Source organism: Mustelus asterias, chromosome 3 (assembly GCF_964213995.1).
Source record: "Mustelus asterias chromosome 3, sMusAst1.hap1.1, whole genome shotgun sequence".
Taxonomy (NCBI): Eukaryota; Metazoa; Chordata; class Chondrichthyes; order Carcharhiniformes; family Triakidae; genus Mustelus; species Mustelus asterias.
Genome location: NC_135803.1, coordinates 139,645,091 through 139,667,548, shown reverse-complemented (window position 1 = coordinate 139,667,548; position 22,458 = coordinate 139,645,091).

Sequence of the window (22,458 nt, the reverse complement as noted above, 5' to 3'; positions counted from 1 at the left end):
GTCAAATGTGATGTTTTATTTGTCTCTGTTGTGATAGAAAATTGAGTTGTTCTCAAATATTAAAGCTCAGGTTTCACTTTTGAAATACTTTTGGGGTCATGTGTTTAACTATAGTTGTTAAGTGCTGTTCGCCATTGATTTGCTGCTCTGTGATTAGATTTGCCTAATGGTTTGTGCAGCTGAAAAGGAGAATGTTGCAGAGCAACTGAAATGAGCAATGTAACTTGATTCGCCAGCCACATCAATAACCATAAGACAAAAGTGATTCATGACCTAAAGCTACAGAGAAGATATTTCCACTTGTGGGGAAGGGCATAACTAGTGACCATCAGTATAAGATAGTGGCAAAGAAATCCAATAAGAAATTCAGAAGAAACTTCTTTTACCCAGAGTGGTGAGATTGTGGAACTTGCTACCGCAGAGAATGGTTGAATAGAATAGTATGGATGCATCTAAAGGGAAGCTAATCAAGCATATGAGGGAGAAGGAAATGGAGAGTTGCAATGATGAATTTAGATGAGGAAGAGGTGAGTATCATCAAAGCACATGTGGAACCCAATGTCAGTTCAGATGATATCACCAGGATGTCAATGCATAGTAGGAGGGGGCAAGAGTAGATTCTTCAGGGACTCCAGGGGTCATTAATTCCAAAGAAATTCTGAACCATTTTTGCCAAATCTTTACACATAAATTTAACTCATGTTTTGATTCTTATAGAGATGGATAACTTTTCAAAAAAAAGTTCAAGCTTCCTGTTGATGTCTAAAAGGATGACATGGCAAGATTTCAGTTTTCAGACATTTTACTGTAACAAACAAACTAGGAGCAACATTGACTAAACACTACGGCTGGGATTTTACCACCCCGCCCACCACGGGAATCAGAACAGGCGAGGGGTGGACAATGGAAAAGTCCATTAACCTCGGGCGGGATTTTACGGTTTTGGGACAAGCGAGGCCGTAAAATCCCGCCCTATTTATCCAATTGGAAATTTCTCCTTTTACTTTTAGCATAACCAAAAATTCCACTTCATAGGTACACTTTACACTGTCTCATAAATAGACATTTGGTCCTCTCAGGACTAATCCAAAGTGATTCCCAACTCCTAAGGGCTTACTTTAGTTCTTTCTCTTTCCCTGCCTCATAACTTTTAACCCCAGAACTGTCTATCATGGTGAGGTTTTTCTTGATGATTTTCCCTCTACTGCAAGCTAGGCAAATCTTCCAGTCTCATTTCAAATCCTCACAAACTTGGTCTTATCAATCACAGTGCTAACTCCCAACTGCATTCTTGTGAGGTGAATTACAGAGACTTTCAGCCTCTAGCTGCACCCTCTTCAGGATCTGGGCAGACTGTTTGCATCCGAGAGTTTCAGATATATCTTAGAAATCCTTCCTCTCTCAAAGCCAATTTCCATGGCAATGTGGATCATTTGGGCCTTGTATCCAGGTAAAAACCTGATTTGTTATACCCGAGACCTCAACTCTCTTTTATCTTGGTAATAAATGGACAGTTTAATGCATAATTGTTTACAGACTGACATCACCTTCATGGGACTTTGGCGACTAGCAGTCTAACCACTGTAAACATAGATGCCACTGCCATATTGTCTGCAAGTGTAACACCTTATACCTTATTTCCAGCAAACAACCCAGGCCTCCCTACATTCTTTAACAGCCATGTCACTCTCAGGTTTAATGTTAGGCAGACTGCAGAACAGGCCACACGACCTTCTAATTTACCCTAAATTACAGAGTCCCAACACACAAACTTATAAACCTCATATTTGCAAGTCAAGTTTAAATTTGTTTTGTAGCACAACCTTTGAATACCTATTGTAGATTTACGTTACTCCAAGCATTGCTGCTTGAAATGGGGACTGCATGGGCCAGTTTCCTTTTAAGTGATGCTAAAATGTGATACAGATAGAAGACAATTCTATGTGTTTTTTGAGGTTTAAAATAATCCCTATTATTGCTATGAAGTGTGCACATTTTTCTTTCAACAAATCATGAAAGAAAAATTCAAAAGTTCTGCTTTTGTCATACTGTCAAAGAGTGAGCAACATATATTGACAAATAGGAACAAATTGTACATTTGCTGGCTCGGTTTTGTGCAGTAAATAGGATTATTAAAATTCATACTGGATCAGTGGTTCTCGAACATTTTTGGTGAAAGGGCACCTTTTCAAATGGATAATAAATCACCAAACTCTATCAAAATTATAATACCATGAACCCTCTGCATGCTTACGTTACTGAATATAAAGTTCATCAATGTCTTGTTAAAGGGACTTGCATGATTTTCTTTTGCCAGGGTTGACTTCTGTAGTGAGCATTGAGATGATTTGTGATATGAGAGCTTCTATCTTTCCTTCAGCTGAAAGGTTGTAGTTGAAAGGTTACCTGACATGTTCAGCAGTATTTCTAGCCAATATTTCACAGCATGACACCCCCCTCCTCCCCCCCTTCTTGATAGACTGGGATTGGTTTAGTGGCTCCAGTTGAGAACACTATCACTATTTTAGATACAACCCTTCATTGCCCACTTATTCACCCCAAAGATGCTGGTTGTTTCATTTTCCCCCCTTCTTTTTGTGCCATTTAATGGCCTGTAAGCGCAGGAGTATTGCTGATGTGTAGCCCGGTCTTGGCTATCGGGACACCACCAGTAACTGGGAATACAGTTTTAGGGTGGAATTTTCCCAAGTCCATGGCACACATGGTGGGAGAATATAGCAGCAGGTCCAGCAATCAGTTTCACACCGGCGTGAATTAACAGTGCTATCTTCTGCTGTTGCCCACTGGCAGGTCAGAAAACCAGTGAGAGGCTGGCGTGAAACTCACTTGCATCCCGTTAAACCCTCCTACGCCAGATTCTCCATAATGCTGGCTTGAAACATGTTTGGAACAACTGCCTGCAACCCTGAAGCACAAAGTAGTGGGTTGGTGGAGCATCTACAAGTGAACCTTCCAAATTCAGTGTCCTGGAGGGTGTCCATCTTCTAGCCTCAGAAAAATTCCATCAAATCCATCATCCTTCTCAGCAGATTAATCTGGGCTCAAAGTGTTCCTGGAGATCTACCTTCATTTTCAGGAGGTCCATCTTTCTTCAATCGTGGGTCAGTGATGTTAGACGTCTTTTTAAAGTGGCACCCAGACAGGATGGCAGACTATGTACCATTCAGGCCTTCCTCACCACTGAATATAGTGTGAAATACCCAGGTACATAACTAGGTCAGAGCGTGCTTTCCTGTCAGACACCACAGCAGGAAAGACTCCCACATTTCTGCACCCGCTATGGCACTTAGTCTCAAAACTGGAGAATTCCCTCCTTAATCTTAATCTAATCACAGGCTCAGCTGCCATAGTCGGTGAACAAGTCTTGGCTTCATCCTTATTCCATGCCTCTGGAGAAGGGTGACACTTTGCAACTCTCCCCAAGCCCCAGCTCTGCAAATACATTCAGATTTCTCTGCAGCTTGGGATTTTCAGTCAATCTGGGGCCCTGCTCATCCAGTCAAACCTCTCTGTCTCCAGAACTAGCTCTGCCTTAGTGCCAGTCCAGCGATCATCTATTAGGATCTAACAGTTTGAGTGTATCAGGGTCCCAGGCCTGATATCGAACTCTCCAATGTGCAAATTCTGAGCAATGCAACCCGAGGGGCGGCACGGTAGCACAGTGGTTAGCACTGCTGCTTCACAGCTCCAGGGACCTGGGTTCGATTCCCGGCTTAGGTCACTGTCTGTGTGGAGTTTGCACATTCTTTCTGTGTGGAGTTTGCACATTCTTCCTGTGTCTGCGTGGGATTCCTCCAGGTGCTCCGATTTCCTCCCACAGTCCAAAGATGTGTGGGTTAGGTTAATTGGCCATGCTAAATTGCCCCTTAGTGTCCCGGGATGCGTAGGTAAGAGGGATTAGCGGGTAAATATATGGGGATAGGGCTTGGGTGGGATTGTGGTCGGTGCAGACTCGATGGGCCAAATGGCCTCTTTCTGCACTGTAGGGTTTCTATGAATCTATGCAACCCAAGGAAATCTGAATACGAGTCAACAGTGAGTAGCTGCCATAACAGTAATGGGTCCCATTTACATTTTTCCCGAACTACTGGAAATAAGTCTCTACCAACCCCAGTTTGAGAACTGCTGTATCTGATTACCCTGACAAATTTGACATCAATATTTCCCACCCCACCTACAGGCTTATCCGGCTGATTTAAGGAAACGTAATTGTTTCCAAGCCAATTTTATCCTTTTACTTTGATCTGTAGTAAATTTATGTTTAAGATGCTTTGCAATGTCATAACTTTTAATATTTCTTTGCACTCTTTCCTAATAATTGTTGGTTTTGCATTTGTTTAGTTGTACAATTATGTACTAATATCTTGGGGTGGTCTGGCCTAACCAGGTTATTAATGCAATCAGCCAGCTGCTCAGATTTTATTTAGAATCTCGCTGAAGTTCCTACCATTACTCGTGCTGTGACAGTGGCTGAAGTTAAAATGTTTCTATTTTGTTTGGAGATGTTTTACAAGATCAAAGCAAAAGTGAAATCTCCAGACAAAGCAAACAATGAAGACTGAGCGTACCGCCTACATTGCATGGCATAATTTAGTGAAAGCAATGAAAGGCAAATTTTGTTGCAGCTGGTGGATGAGTGTAATAAAAAGTGAGAATGCTGGAAAACCTCAGCAGGTCTGGCAGCATCTGTGGAGCGAGAAACAGTTAAAGTTTCGATGCATGCGACTTCTTCAGAGCTGAATGCAAGTTAGAAGGTGGACATGAATGATTTATCCCATGGTAAGAGATCAGTTGAGAGAGGAACTGAAAGATAAAAGCAAAATACTGCGGATGCTGGAATCAAACAAAAACAGAAAAGGCTGGAAGATCTCAGCAGGTCTGGCAGCATCAGTGGAGAGAGAATCGAGTTAACGTTTCAGGCCTGGGGTCAAACTCGAAACGTTGGCTCTATTTTCTCTCCACAGATGCTGTCAGATCTGCTGAGATTTTCCAGTATTTTCTGAGCAATTGAAAGGGTTTGCACAGAAAGTTTACTTAAAGTGATAAGCAATTAAATAAGTCACGGCACTGAATTCGTTAAAAGAAGCTCAAGCAAGTCTAGAAATGCAACACAATGAAATGGCAAAGAAATGCCCTTGGCATTTGAGCATCTTTGTATGCGACGTGCAGGCAACAGTGAATATTTGGTAACCTTGCAATAAATGGAATAAAATTAGGTCCATGCACCTTAAAATGGAGGGACTGCTATCATTTAAAGCCTTATGACAAGAGTAGATGTATTTTTAAACACTGAGAAAATAACCTTAGCTTGGCCTACTTACCAGAAAGAAGTCATATCACTTGAAAGAACAAATGCAGATACACATGAAATCTTTCCTAAAGTCTTAACTTCATTTTATAATTGATGGCACAAAGCAGGCAATCTGACATCTTCCCAATAGAGTTCAACCCAGGTGCCTCCAGTTGCAAATTCACATCCTGACTATTCATAGTACCAGAACTTTGCTACATCTTTTTAGTCGAGTAGGTCATTCTAATTGTGTGCCTTTGTGTCATTAATGAAACAAATAGACTCTGGACAAAACATCACGCAGCACTTATTATTAGGAATATTAATAGAATTTCTCTTCATTAGAACATAACCCCAAATCAAACAGGGTAAGGATATAACAATGCTTCAAGCATTGTTACAACCATATAAGAGTTATGTCCAATCATAGTATTACTTGTTAATGTAAAAGACAGTGCTCAGCATGTGTTGACCTCGATAGGTTAATTTATATCCTTTGATACACAAGATAAATTAGCAAAAATCTGAAGACATGGATTTTCAAGAATTGCTTCCCCTTTACAGTCATCTGTTGTAGTTCATTAGGCAATTGGGAAATGAATGACCAGTTACCTTACAAGTAATGTTGAAATACTGTTCCAAAGTTCCAATTTATTCAGAAGGGTGGCTAGAAATTAACTATTAATGTTTCTGAAGAATTAATTCTTTCTAATGACTGCTGGTGTAGTAACTAATTTGAAAAATGCCATGGCTTTTAGGATATCAACTTTTCCCTGCTATGACAATCTAGGTCAGTTAGCAATTTTTTCTATAATTTTGTGAACACGTTCCTAATATTTCTTTCCCTTCTACTTTTCATGTTTGGATACATTTGACAATGATCTTGAAGTTAATTTCTTTATGTTGGAGACAACCACCAAACTACTTTTTATAAAAGTCTTGTAAGTTAGATCTTGTGCTTTATTTTATTTGTATATTATGGGTAAACTTTGGAGAATTTAGTGTTTGTAACATGTGTTCTTTATGGCATTAGAGGTTCGCAGGTTAGGTCTAAAAAGATATGGGGTGGAATTTTCCTGTCCGGCCCGCCGCGGGAATTGTAGTGGGCAGGACATGGACCATGCAAAGGATTTTCTGGAATTGGGGCGAGCGTGGCTGGAAAATCCCACGTGTGAGGGAAAAATGTCCCTTTACATTTCCCCAACAGTGGGAATTAACACTAACTTAATAAGAATGCTTCAACAAAAACCATCAGTCTTCCACTTTCTGATCCAGAATCTTGACGATTATTTTAAAGGATCAATGCTTTAACATCCATGAAATTGACTGAACTCATTTCATTAGTTTTGGCCAAGAGGAGAGACTTTTGATCAGGGTTTGAACCTTAGTCTAAAAGATGAAAGAACAATGTTGCAATCCATAGTGCTGCCCAATTCCTTTGATAAGTTTTTTTCTTTTAAAGACTTGTACCTGAACCTGGTCAAGGCTAAATCTGGAATATAGCCATTATTGTGAAAGAATGATCCAATAAACTGCAATACTGGCCAACACATGTAATAGTAAAAGCCAATCATTACACAAGTAATGCTAGTTGATTCTGTTAATTATCTATGGCCATATTTAAAATTATATTCAAAATCAAATGGTAATTTTTCTGGTATAGTTGTTTGTTTTGTATCTGAGAGAAGCTCGTTTCAGTTCACTAATTAACTCCAAGTTGCCAATACAAATAAGTCGCAGATTAAAGCAAAACACTGCGGATGCTGGAATCTGAAACAAAAACAGAAAATGCTGGAAAATCTCAGCAGGTCTGATAGCATCTGTGGGGAGAGAATAGAGCCAACGTTTTGAGTCAGGATGTCCCTTCATCAGAGCTAAGTCTAAGTTTAATTTGAAGAGTTTTCTCCCTGTTCTAGATTTTCACAATAATTCCTTCGAGCTCCAAATCCCATTATTCCGCCAATTAATAGAAAATACCCTTGGCAACATTAGGCCAGCCTTTCAAACCTTTGAAATGGAGAGTTGGTGAGCCAAATTGGAGAAATCATCATCAACCTCAAAACCTGTCCACAATAAGTGCAATGTTTTTCGCCTTATGTCGCCCTTAAGATTTATAAACATCATAGTAGTTCTGTAGAGGTTTAATTCGTTCAATTATTGTGTACAGCTTCTTGCATTTTGTTTAAGAGTCTAACACATTTTCCATGAAATGTAATATAATGTAAAATTATACTTAGATCTGTGTAATTCAGTCCATTCATAGCAACACATACTTTCTCAGAAAACTAAGGAAATTTGGCATGTCAGCTACGCCTCTCCAACCTTTACAGATGCATCATAGAAAGCATTCTTGCTGGTTGCATCACGGCTTGATATGGCCCCTGCTCTGCCCAAGACCACAAAAAATTACAAAGGGTCATGAATGAAGCCCAATCCATCAATCAAAGCAGCCTCCCATCAATGGATGGGAAGGCAATGGCCTAGTGGTATTATCACTGGACTATTAATCCAGAAACTCAGCTAATGTTCTGGGGCACCCGGGGTCGAATGCCGCCAAGGCAGATGGTGGAATTTGAATTCAATGAAAAAAAATCTGGAATTAAGAATCTACTGATGACCAGTAAACCATTGTCGATTGTTGGAAAAACCCATCTGGTTCACTAATGTCCTTTAGGGAAGGAAATCTGCCATCCTTACCTGGTCTGGCTTACATGTGACTCCAGAGCCACAGCAATGTGGTTGACTCTCAACTGCCCTTGGGCAACTAGGGATGGGCAATAAATGCTAGCCAGCCAGCAACGACCATGTCCCACGAATGAATAAAAATAACCTTCCCACTGCCTCAGAAAAGCATCCGGCGTAATTAAGGACCCCATGCACCCCAGACATACTCTCTTCCACCTTCTTCCATCAGGAAAGATACAAAAGACTGAGGTCATGTACCAACCAATTCAAGAACAACTTCCCTGCGGCCATCAGACTTTTGAATGATCCTACCTTGCATTAAGTTGATCTTTCCCTACACCCTAACTATGACTGTAATACTACATTCTGCACTCTCTTGTTTCCTTCTCTATGTGCAGTATGTTTTGTATAGCGTGTAAGAAACAATACTTTTCACTGTGTACTAATACATGTGACAATAATAAATCAAGTCAAATCAAAACACAAGTACCACTTAGGATAATTAAAACTGAGAACTAATTTTGCAAAATTATTTTTGCTGAAGTAAGTAATAGTGGGTATGAATCTTAGGACTCAGCCTATGAGATTACTTCTATAGATCATTCTTATTTTAATATCTAATCACTAGAACTTAAGTTGAGAAAAATTAGGTCAATAAACAATGAAAATCTCATTGCCCTGATGGATGCACGATATGGAGGAAAGGGTCATGTGGACCAACCCATAGCCTGCCAACACTCATTTCATTCATTCATGAGCATTGCTAACAATTATTGCCCATCCTTAGGTAAAGTTGTCATAGTCCTAGATGACCATTGGCTGCTCCCCCCTTTTTGAGGGGGACAGCTGACTGGTGATGATTTAACTTGAACATCACCACACCTCAGGTGAGGGGCACGGTTGAGAAGGCGGGTCCTTCATGAATATTCTCAGCCTGAAACAGGAATTGAACCCGCGCTGTTGGCACTGCTGTGCTTCATGAACCAGCTGTCCAGCCAATCGAGCTAAACCGACCACCATCCCTAATTACCCTTGAGAGAGTGGTGGTGAGCCACCCTGAATGCAACCAAGTGGCTTGGCTAGGCCATTTCAGAGGACAGTTAAGAGTCAGCCATATTGCTGTGGGCCTGGAGTCACACATAGGCCAGGCTGGAAAAGAATGGACAATTTCACCAGATGGGATTTTATGGCAATCCAGTTGCTTAATGGTCACCATCACTAATACTAGCTTTTTACTTTCATATTAATTTAATGAATTGATTTTGAATTCCCTCGCTGGCTCCATGGAAAATGATGTTGCTAAATCGTTAGTCCAGCCCAACTGGGTTACGAGTTCAGTGACATAACCATGATGTTATCATGCTGCATTTACTGTTCAGGCTCCGTTACGAGCAGCCAGTGTACCTGGGCGTGACGAGCACCCATGGAACTGTACCACAGCAAGCAGTCAACACGTACAAGGAGAAAACTGGGTGAAAAAATGATGAATGTGGAGAAAAAAAATAACTATTTATACTAATTAGGTGCTGGAGGGAGAAGGCTTTGTTCCCAATTGGCAGGTGCATTTTAACTCCGATTCCAGGGTCCACAGATATTTTTTCAGCTTCCCCCATGCCCCAGTATATTTCTGCTGCCACAGAAAAGAGCCACTCGGACCAAATTGACAACTTTGACGGGTAAAATAACATGAATATACAAATTACAAACAGGAGCACGCCACTTCTTGCAAATTAAACTATATTATCCAAACAAAAAGCCAACACGGCTAAGTCCCGAGAGGAGATTAAAAAGTGCAGGGAGGGGTGTGTAAATCAGGAAAGCTATGGGAGTGCAAGAAAAAGCTTTGGCGGGTCGAAGAAAGGAAAACCCAAAGGGGTTTTTAAATATATAAAGAGCATGAAAATAACTAGGGAAAGAGTCAAGCTAATTAGGGACTACATGATGGCACAGTGGTTAGCACTGCTGCCTCATAGCACCAGGGACCCAGGTTCAGTTCCGGACTCGGGTCACTGTCTGTGTGGAGTTTGCACGTTCTCCCCATGTTTGCGTGGGTTTCCTCCGGGTGCTACGGTTTCCTCCCACAGTCCAAAGATGTGCAGGTTAGGGTGATTGGCCATGCTAAATTGACCCGAATGTCAGGGGGATTAGCAGGGTACATATGTGGGGTTATGGGAATAGGGCCTGGGTGGGATGTGGTCAGTACAGACTTGATGGTCCGAATGGCCTTCTTCTGTACTGTAGGGGTTCTATGATTCTATAGGTAACGTGTGCGTGGATGCGGAGGAAGTGGGTACAGTCCTCAATGAATACTTTGCACGATTTTCACAATGGAAAAGGACGACGCAGGTATAGAGACCAGGGTGGAGGACTGGGAAATGTTAGAGGAATTTAACATAGAAGGAGAGGAGGTACTAGCAGGGTTAGCAGCCTTAAAAGTGAACAAGTTTGATTTGATTTATTATTGTCACATGTATTGGTGTACAGTGAAAAGTATTGTTTCTTGCGTGCTACACAGACAAAACATATCATTCATAGAGAAGGAAACGAGAGAGTGCAGAATGTAGTGTTACGCCTCCTAAATTCTCATCCAAATCATTAATATAAATGACAAATAACAGTGGACCCAGCAACGATCCCTGAGGCACACTGCTGGTCAGAGGCCTCCAGTTTGAAAAACAACCCTCTACAACCACCTTCTATTTTCTGTCGTCAAGCCAATTTTGTATCCATTTGGCTCACCGTGGATCCTGTGAAATTTAATCTGATGCAACAACCTACCATGTGGTACCTTGTCAAAGGCCTTGCTAAAGTCCATGTAGACAACATCAACTGCACTGCCGTCATCGACCTTCTTTGTTATCCCTTCAAAAAACTCAAACAAATTCATGAGACATGATTTTCCACTCACAAAGCCATGCTGACCGTCCCTAATCAGTCCTTGCTTCTCTATATACCTGTAGATTCTGTCTCTCAGAATACCTTCTAATAGCTTATCCATTGCAGATGTTAGACTCACCGGCTTGTAGTTCCCAGGCTTTTCCCTGTAGCCCTTCTTAAACAAAGGCACAACATTTGCCACCCTCCTATCTTCAGGCATCTCACCTGTGGCTGTCGATGATTCAAATATCTCTGCTAGGGGACCCGCAATTTCCTCCCCAGCCTCCCACAACATCCTGGGATACACTTCATCAGATCCCGGGGATTTATTTACCTTGATGCGTTTTAACATTTCCAGCACCTCCTTCTCTGTAATATGTACACTCCTCAAGACATCACTATTTATTTCCCCAAGTTCCCTAACATCCATTTGCCACCCTGCAATCTTCAGGCACTCACCTGTGGCTGTCGATGATTCAAATATCTTTGCTAAGGGAACCGCGACATTAGTTTCAGGATAATGAGCAATTTGTTTCATTGCATTCACTCTCACTTATCTATGTGTTTTGTTTGCAAGAATCTTGTGTCCATATTAGCGATAGAAAATACAAAAAAGTGTGTATGTGCATTGTCAATCTTTAGCTGCCTGTTCTTAATTGAAATGTTGCAATTGCCCAATAATGGTTAATTGGTCACTGGTTCTGAATTACCACTATCGAAGCTTGCACATACCCCTTAGACCTTAGCCTGCTGTACAGAATCACTAAGTTCAATATTGTTTAATAAAATGTAGGGGTGGGGGGGGAAGGGGGAGGGTGGGGGCAGGGGGGGGAGGGTGGGGGCAGGGGGAGGGGGGAGGGTGGGGGCAGGGGGAGGGTGGGGGCAGGGGGGGGAGGGTGGGGGCAGGGGGAGGGGGGAGGGTGGGGGCAGGTGGGGGGGAGGTGGGGGGAAGCTTGTTAATGGAATGAGCAGGCTGGATCCACCAAATATACAAGTTTTACACAGGAATGGGCCTGCTGCACATAATATCTTATGGCAGCGTTTCCATTACACCGGCAGAACAATCTACTTTTTAACCTCTCTAATGATGTATCTGAAAACATATCTCACCTGGTGCCTGCATCACTTTTGCTGTCAGGCTAAATTTGAAATTGAGCTCTGATTCATGATTGACCATGAAGTTCCCAATATTTCACGATTCAGTTATATTTTGCTAACAAGTTATGGATCTATCACACGCTTAAGACTTATTGTAACCTCCTGGCAGATTTCATTTTTGTAGAGGTCAAGACTGGTGCACTAACAGCGCTTTCTTTCTCTTTCCCTGTGGTCTGATTGCATCAGCTCTGTAAGGAATTTCAGCAAGCTACAGTGTGCATGCTAACCCAATCCTGCAGATTTTACAACATTCCCTTTTCACTTTTATTCTCTTCAGCAATTTGTTCAGAGCAGAAGAAAACACAGAAGGATTATTCCGCACAAATTGATCTTGAGCTGAATAATGTTTACAGGCGACATTCTGGAGAATTACTTCAGTGACAGTGAGGAAATTAAGTACTGAAGATATTTTCAATTTCCACAGTAAACAAAGAATAGCGCTTCTTTAAAGTTTGATCGCTTGTGCTGCATTTACCAAATTAAATGAAAGTTGAGTATAAGAGTTGGGACATTACGGCTGGAATTTTACCGACCCCGATTCCAGGGCCGGGCGAGGCTTGGAGAACGACATTCTCCGTTGGTCTTGGGCGGGATCGTACGAACCTCGGGCGGACGTGCCAGTATGTTACAGTTGTATAAGCCTATGTTACAGTTGTATAAGTCGTTGGTGAGGCCACACTTGGGGTATTGTGTACAGTTTTGGTCACTCTGTTATAGGGAAGACATTGATAAACTGGAAAGAGTGCAGAGAAGATTTACGAGGATGTTGCCAGGACTAGTGGGCCTGAGTTATTGGGAGCGGTTACCAGGCTAGGGCATTATTCATTGGAACGTAGGAGAATGAGGGGTGACCTTATTGAGGAGTATAAAATCATGAGGGGCATAGATAGGATGAACACACATAGTCTTTTTCCCAGGGTAGGGGAATTGAAAACTAGAGGGTTTAGGTTTAAGGTGAGAGGGGAAAGATTTAAAAGGGACCTGAGGGGCAACTTCTTCACACAGCGGGTGGTGCGTACATGGAATGAGCTGCCAGAGAAAATGGTTGAGGCAGGTTCAATAGCAACATTTAGAAAGCATTTGGTTAAGTACATGGATGGGAAAGGATGAGAGAGAATTGGACCAAACGTAGGCAATTGGGACTAGCTGGGAGGACATCATGATCAGCATGGACCGGTTGGGCCGAAGGACCTGTTTCCGTGCTGAATTTCTCTATGGCTCGAAGTTACTAAACTCTCAGATTGTCCAAGGAGTCATGCAGGTTGCTAAATCTAATCATTCCTGAATTTTTACTCATTTATTTAAGGGAAATAAAAGTTGCCATACTTAATTTACCTAGCTTGAGAATGTAGCCATGTGAATGAATAGCCATTATGTTGATGGCATATGTGGTCTTCTGACTGTAAGAAAACTTCAAATGCATTGGCATAGGTTCCGATAGCCGTTTTGAGACACAGACTCTCTATGCCTCTTGCACAAGGCAACAATCAGTGATTACAGAAGACACTTTTGGATCATTCTTTGATGAAAACAAAGCCTCCAGTATCCCTAAAACTGAACTATTACTCCGTTCAGCATCCTTGATGATTGTTTTTATAGAGCCACCAGCTGTTATGGTGTAAACAGAAAAATACTTCAGGGTCCCATTTGTGGCAATATTTTTCTTACAAACTAAACATTCTTGCAACTTTCCATCTGTGTAATTTGGTCTATTCACACTTGGGATAAATAAGGTACTAAAAGCCCTTCTCGCGCAATAGACATCACTTGTGAGCACTTTGTGTAAGCACCATTGTCACGTTGCTAACTGAACAGGTACACACATACAAATGGAATTTATTCCTGTTGTGCCTTTTTCATCATGCTTTTTATACTGAAATTAAACTTATCCTCCTTATTTTACTCACCTCTCATTCAATCTTTTGTGATGGCCTCTTAAGCTATTCAACCTCCTGGTGAGACATCGAAGGCTGATAGCATCATATTCTATTGAGGAAGTCCTTTTTAAGAAATTCCACTAGGAATTGACTCTCCCTGTCTCTGTTGCCATGCAAATGTTTAACCCAATTCCTTGAGCATGTATTCCTTTTTGCTTTCTGCCTGTCTATGCCCCCTTTAACTACTTCTCACCATCTAGAATCTACACATGCTTCCCCAATTTACAATCTGTCCCAATAAATCTAACGTCATTGATGCTCCCATGCTTCCACCATCAGTGCCAGACTCATCATTGTCCTTTGTTCCTCCCTAGCCCTGTACCTTCTCCAGTGCAGTCACATACCCCAGGGCTGCATCATGGTTGATATACCAATATCTTTTTCCTCACCTACCAGATCCTAATAAGCCCTTGTCAGTGTTCCCAAACATATCAATTGTCCTATCGAGTGCATCCTCATCCTATATCCCCCTCCTGGTTTTCAAAGACCCTCACAATACTGGCAATACTTCCACACATCATGACCAAACCTAAGACCACTCTTTTAACATTGCCAATGTGCACAAGCCCCACAACATCCTATTACTCTTACAGCCTATCACCTACCTACCTACAACCTGCATCATATGCATTGTATTATGTATCGTGGGTTTTAGAAAAAGGAAAGGCATAACTATTCTATATATTTACCAATTTCAAGCAATCGGCACTGACTTACAGTTTCCATTCCAACACACAAAAATATCACAACCTCTCCAATATTCAAAACACAATTTAACTTACTGAATCAATGTAAATCAGTCACATTGAAAATATATTTTGCTCCATATACTATTTTCCCCTGAGTTACTATTGTGTAACTGAAATCTACAAATGTGAATTCCATTTTATTAAGTTATTTTTGCAATATTGCTTACCTGTATGAAAACCTATTGTTCACCTATTTGAAAACAGGGTTATTTGAAAGACTTACACATATTTTATGTAATGTCCAAAAACATTCTCAAAATAAAATTCACTTTCGGGTTATATGAAATCCCATGTTTTAATGATTTGGACTTTTGTTCATTAACTTCTACCCGTGAAATCGTGATTATAGGCAAATGGCTGTCACTGTCAGTAAATGTTTTGTATATAAAAAGGATAGAACAGGGTGCTTTCTAAGTGGGGAAAAGCTAGAATCACTGCATGTCTAAAGAGACATGGGTGTCCAGGTACATTTAAATGTCATGAACAGACACTGAAAATACTTGGAAAGGCTAATAAAACATAAAAGGCAAGGGATAGAAATCCTGCTTCAGCTTTGTAAGCTCTGGCCTGGATTTTCGCCATTTTCCATTGTGGGGCAAATCCTGGAAATACCCAGAAATTTCTGAGTCCCACCCCCAAAATCCAGCATTTTCCGTCTTTTCTTTATTCATTGGTGGGACATGATTGTTTTTGGCTGGTCAGCATTTATTGCCCATCCCTAATTGCCCTTGGAGGACAGTTGAGAGTCAACCACATTGCTGTGGCTCTGGAGTCTCATGTAGGCCAGACTAGATAAGTATGGCTGATTTCCTTCCCTGAAGGACATTAGTGAACCGGATGGGTTTTCCGGCAATCAACAATGGTTTCATGGTGATCAGTGGATTCTTAATTCCAGATATCTTTTATTGAATTCAAATTTCACTGTCAGCTGTTGCAGGATTCTAACCCAGGTTCCCAGTACATTAGCTGAGTTTCTGGGTTAATAGTCTAGTGATAATACCACTATCGCCTCTCCTTATCTTCACAGGCGTGGGACTGGAGTCCGGCAGGGGTTTGTGAATAAGCAATTTGTGTAGGTAGTTGGCCATTTAAATCACGAGCTGCTTCCACTGAATTGGGATTTTGGAGGGGGTGTGGAATTTGGAATGTACTGATTAAAACAGGTAAGCGGTGGTCTGAATTTAGTGGATTCCGATGGATAGCCTGGGGGTCCCTTTTGGAGATGTAAAGTACCCCTTTGAAAAAGGTTCCGGGACGCCTTTGGGAGAGGTAGGTCACTCTTTGGGATTGCTAAAAATGAACATGATCAAGTCCAAACTCATTGGAACCTTCAAGCTCCCCAGGGGAGGTGGTGGCGTAGCGGTGTTGTCACTGGACCAGTGATCTAGAGACCAAGGGCAATGCATGGGGGACCTGGGTTCAAATCCCATTATGGTAGATGGTAAAATTTTAACTCAATAAAAACAAATGTGGAAATAAAAGGCTTAATGATGACAGTGAAGTCATTGTCAATTATCATAAAGTCCCATCTGGTTCACCAATGTCCTTTAGGGAAGAGAATTGGCCATCCTTACCTGGTCTGGCCTACATGTAACTCCAGATCCATAGCAATTTGGGTTGACTCTTAAGTGGCCTAGCAAGCCACTCAGTTCAAGGGCAATTAGGGATGGGCAATAAATGCTGGCCCAGCCAACGACATCCACATCCTGCAAATGAATTTTTTTTTAAAGTGTGAAACCTTTTGAATGCTCCAAATCAGGAAACTGTCCGTCCTCCAAAATATACTTATGGGTGTTGGAGAAACTTCAGGAGTCAGGAGGTGAGCCATTCTCCAACCTGCTCTAGTAGCCATGGCTTTGACATGACTGTCCAGTTGAGTTCTGGTCAGATGTAATTTCTAGGACAAGGGTCTCCAAACTTTTCAGTACAAGGGCCACATCGTATATTTTACACATTTTCGGCGGCCAAAGAAAACAAATTAGTTTTATAAATGAACTGGCGATGATTAAGCCCATGAGATCGAATGAAATTCACTGTTGAAACAACAGGTTTCAGAACACAAGACATATCCACATATTTTCCGCACAATGCTTGTTGATGGATAATGCAATGCAGAAACATGGGTTTTGAGAATCCACCAACCTCACAAGCTTTTGTGATTTGTCCAACCAAACCTTTCTTCACCCCAGACATGTTCTTTCCTCTATCAATTGTCACGCATTGCAGTTTATTCCACTCCAGGTTATATTGTAACATAGTTTTTTGCAATTCTTTGAAGATGTTTTCTCCAGTTACTGTGCTGTGCATGCTATGCGCTGATGCTAATTCTTGTGTCACATTAAATTCACTGTCGACACCACGGATGAATACTAGGAGTTGTGATGTGTCACACACATCAGTTGATTCATCAAGTGCGAGAGAATACAACTAAAAATTTCTTGCTTTGTCTGCAATTTGATTGCTTCCTATATCCTCAATTCTACGAGCAACAGTATTTGGTGCAAGACTGATGATTTTGAACAGATTTGCTTTTTCTGCGCATAACTCTTCCACTGCTTCCATTATACACTCTTTGATGAGATCTCCATCGGTGAATGGCTTTCCTCTTTTAGCCAACACATAAGCTAGTTTGTAACTGGCCCTGGTTAAAGCTTCATTTTCAGTTATCTTCTGCGTAAAAAAAAGCTTGTTGGGAAAGCAACCTGCGTTGCATTGATTCAAATTTTTCCGAACACTCTGTTCCTGTGAATTGGGAATAACTTGGTTCATGTTTGGTCTCATATTGCCGACGTACATTGTACTCCTTCAAAACTGCAACAGTTTTGTTGCATATGACACACAAGGCTTTATCAGCTGCTTGTACAAAGAAGTACTTTACACCTCATTCTTCATTAAACAGGCGGCACTCACTGTCCACTTTTCTTTTCTTTTTTCCTTCCATAACTGAATTGGTCTGAATTGCCGCCATCATTGTCATTGTTCTCGCTCATTTCAGACAGATGGAGCTTACAGATTGGATAAAGCAACTGTCACTCAGTCAATGCAGAGGGGCAATTGGATAACAGAAGTCTCAATTGCTGATTCGTTTAATGAACAGTCAGTCACAGGATGGCAGCTCTGATTGGACAATAGGCCGGTAAAGAGGGCGGCGATTCCCATGGGTCCATCAGACACTGCGCAGAGCGGCAGCAAATGTCCGGCCTGTGGCTTCTGTCCCCGCGTCCGGATCCTGAGTCAGCGGTGGGGTTCCGGACGTGGGAGTGTTTTCGGCAGCGGGAATCCCGTCCCGCCCCACTGGCTGCGGGCCAGATGTTAGCCCGCTGCGGGCCAGATGTGGCCCGCGGGCCGTAGTTTGGAGACCCCTGCTCTAGGATATAACGGTAACACCATGAAATTGCCATTATGCTTAATATTCCTTACATGACATGAATCATCACATGTCTTTCAAAGAACTGCTGTTTATTCTATCACACGGTATCTTTCTAACACTAATTAGAGCAGTAAAAATAATCTTGTACTGCTCTTGTGAAACCCTGTTGGTCGATGGGTCATTTTGTAATAATCAAAGTTCACAGTAGGAGGGAGGAAATAACATTCTTTGAACTATATTGCCTCCTTTCCATCGGACTTTGACTCGGCATCACAGATTAATGTAGGTGCAGATGGGACTTCAGTTCTTAGGATTTTAGAAATTATAGTTCACTGAATCTCCTTGGCAATTCCCGATGAGAGGCCCAACAAAAATAGAACAGACGAGACATCCATTGATTAGCAATATAAAGACAGGGAGGTTTGAGTGACTAAGTCACTTCTTCCATATTGGCTAGGCACTTTATCTGCTCTCGATCGAGCCAATTAACTCTTTCTGAGTAGTTTGGAATTTATTTTATGTTAACCCAATTTTTGATGATATGCTACAGGAAATATGCCTGTTACATGCTTCTCACTGCAATTCTATGCAGTTTTCAAATCACATTAGACTATACTGAATGCACAATGTGCCACAATCATCACAGTGGCACAGTGATTAGCACTGCTGCCTCACGGTGCCAGGGACCTGGGTCCAATTCTGGCCTTGGGTCACTGTCTGTGTGGAGTTTGCACATACGCCCCGTGTCTGCGTGGGTTTCCTCCGGATGCTCCGGTTTCCTCCCACATGCCGAAGGTGTGCGGGGTAGGTTGGTTGGCCATGCTAACTTGACCCTAGTGTCAGGGGGATTAGCAGGGTAAATAAATGGTGTTACAGGCTTGGCTGGGATTGTGGTCAGTGCAGACGCGATGGGCCGAATGGCCTCCTTCTGCCCTGGAGTAATTTTATGAATCTATGATGCTGAATATGGCTAAAGACTTCGACTAAAATGCCACAGAGAAGACTGTATGAAATAAACCCGCAATCGATTCAGTTCCACTAGGCAGAATTGAGTTTTTGTAAATATAGATAAACTCTTTTAAAATAAAGAAGAGAACATAGTTAACATTGCATCTTAAAATAAGAAGGATGCACAGGATTGGTAACAAAATTAAGTTGACAATTTGTTTCAAAGTCATTACTTACTAAACAATACAAATAAACTAATAACCTACAATGTATACAGCGGGCTTAAATTGTAAAAAAGTGTAATTTCTTTGTTACTGTATGATGTGTTTGATTTACTGATATCAGCAAAATGCTACTTGCTAAATATTACTAATTCCTGTGGCAATATTATACCTTTGATCAGAACAGATTCACTGTGACCATAAAACATTAAAATAAACATAATTTAGAACCATAAATGATCAACGAGGAGAATAAAGTTTTATTTCCTTCAAGGTATGTAACAAGTTTTTGTTGGCACAATGTTTAAAAATCCTACTTATTGGGAAGATGTTTAAGAATTTGGACACGGCCGTTGCAGGATTCAATACTTCACTATCTTTATAGCTCACTGAGGGGTGGGCTGGAGAAAGCAAGGGAGAGCATCAGCTAGAATTCAGATTCTGAATAGTGAAAGATTATGTTCTGCATTTATTGTCCAAGAGGCTGAATATATTTCAAAACTTTTCAGCGTTTTCAAATGATGCCACTAAATGAAAGTTCTTATAAAGGATGTCCAATTCTTTGAAAGTATAAAAAATGAAGATGGACAAATACATATGAGCCAGAGGTGTTTAAATCAACCTGTTATTTCAAAAGATACAGAAAACTCTTCTTGTAAGAAGAAAGAAAATGCTTGACTGTCAACTGATTGAAGTTGCATTCACTACATAGCTTTTCATTCTAAAATGCATTGAGGCAGGCAGGTTGGATCCAGCCTCCCATCCATTGACACTTCCCGCTGCCTCGGCAAAGCAGCCAGCATAATCAAGGACCACGCACCTCGGGGAAAAAAAGATTACGAAGTCTGAGGTCGCGTCCCAACCGACTCAAGAACAGCTTCTTCCCTGCTGCCATCAGACTTTTCAATGGGCCTACCTCGTATTAAGTTGATCTTTCTCTACACCCTAGCTATGACTGTAACACTACATTCTGCACTCTCTCCTTTCCTTTTCTATGAATGGTATGCTTTGTCTGTATAGTGTGCAAGAAACAATACTTTTCAAATCCTGGTGTCTTAACCATTCTCTCAGTTCATAGTATCAAACGTTGTCTGCTGTCTGACCTTGCTATTAAGAAAGAGCTTCATTAGCAAATAATAGTGGGCTAAGAGGACAGTGGACTCCCAACTGCTTGCATATGCAAAAGATAAGATAATATTGGAACAGGAGGTTAGAACATAGGTCCAATTGGCATCTGTTTCACTACAGGCAATCTCCAGTGCCATGGTGAGAAGCTTCATAAACAGAAATGGATCTATTGCAACAAACTTTACAAACCTCCATATAATTTATTGCAGCAACTGGTTATCTTCCATCGTATTTTGTTTTTCTTTTCTTCCATCAGAAACAATTCTTATAATTTTAACTTGCTCTCTTTTGCTGCTTATTTGATTTAAATTTATTAAAATATAAGGGGTGATCTTATGAAAAAGATTCTAACTGCCGAGTGAGCATGAAAATGGAAGAGAATCATGTCCATTTTTTGGGCGAGGTCCCAGGTGCAATTGTACAGCGCTTGAGGCAAAGTGTGATTCTTGCCAGTAGGGGGAATGGGCAGAGTCTATTCAAGCCGGGAAGCCGGGTGCTGAGCTGCAGAGACACCAATGTGCAGGCGCCCCGATTTCCTGTGTACACTATGTATACAGAGTACTGGGAGATCTGTCACTCCCCCCCCACCACACCCACCCCCCTGGACATTGGACATCTCACCCCTCCTAATTGCCTCCCCCCCCCCCCCCCCCCGCGGACATCGACACCCCTCAACCACCCTCCCATCCACTCCCATGGCCAATTCACAGTGCAGAGAAACCCCCTACGAAGCCTGATTATTCGTCTCTCGCCCAATCTTACCGGCTCACCATACTGATCGACCAGTGTGAAGAACTGATAAGCTTGTCCCTGTAATCATTCACTTGGCTCATGTGTTGCTTGTGCCAACAGTTGACATTTCAGTAACTGGGAAACCAGCTTTTCTTGATGACTTCTGACCTATAGACCTGAAAGATGGATTTTTCCGATTGGACATCCAATTGTAAACAGCAGATATTGTTAGTAGTTGGAGAGTGCAGCATTACCTAATGAGCTGATCCTGCCTCGGTTTACAGAATTAGTTTAATTTCATGATATCTGTGAGATATCTGTGAGTGGCAGAGAGGCTAGCACTGCTGCTTCATAGTGCCAGGGAAGTGGGTTCGATTCCCAGCTTGAGTCACTGTCTGTGTGGAGTTTGCATGTTCTCCCAATGTCTGCGGATGTTTCCTCTGTGTGCTCTGGTTTTCTCTAACAGTCCGAAAGATGTGCTAAATTCACCCTCAGAGTACCCGAACAGGCACTGGAGTGTGGCGGTTAGGGCATTTTCAAAGTAACTTCATTGCAGTGTTAATGTAAGCCTACTTGTGACAATAATAAATAAATAAACTTTAAACTTTATGTTCCTACTCATATTGGCCCTAGCTTTTGGGGCTTATCTAGCGTAAAGATGCTCGTGGCTCATAAAGAGCAGCTCATAGGCATTGATGAGGAAGTTTAGAGATAAATAATCACATATGTATATCAAATTATATGGACTGTTTATTTTCTGAGAATTGTGAGCAGAACTGAACACTGTGCAATCAGAATGAACATGCCTGTGATTGACCTTCTGATGGAAGGAAGCTTGTTAATGAATCAGCTAAAGAAGGTTGAACATAAGAACATAAGAACATAAGAAATAGGAGCAGGAGTAGGCCATCTAGCCCCTCGAGCCTGCCCCGCCATTCAATAAGATCATGGCTGATCTGACGTGGATCAGTACCACTTACCCGCCTGATCCCCATAACCCTTAATTCCCTTACCGATCAGGAATCCATCCATCCGCGCTTTAAACATATTCAGCGAGGTAGCCTCCACCACCTCAGTGGGCAGAGAATTCCAGAGATTCACCACCCTCTGGGAGAAGAAGTTCCTCCTCAACTCTGTCTTAAACCGACCCCCCTTTATTTTGAGGCTGTGTCCTCTAGTTTTAACTTCCTTACTAAGTGGAAAGAATCTCTCCGCCTCCACCCTATCCAGCCCCCGCATTATCTTATAAGTCTCCATAAGATCCCCCCTCATCCTTCTAAACTCCAACGAGTACAAACCCAATCTCCTCAGCCTCTCCTCATAATCCAAACCCCTCATCTCC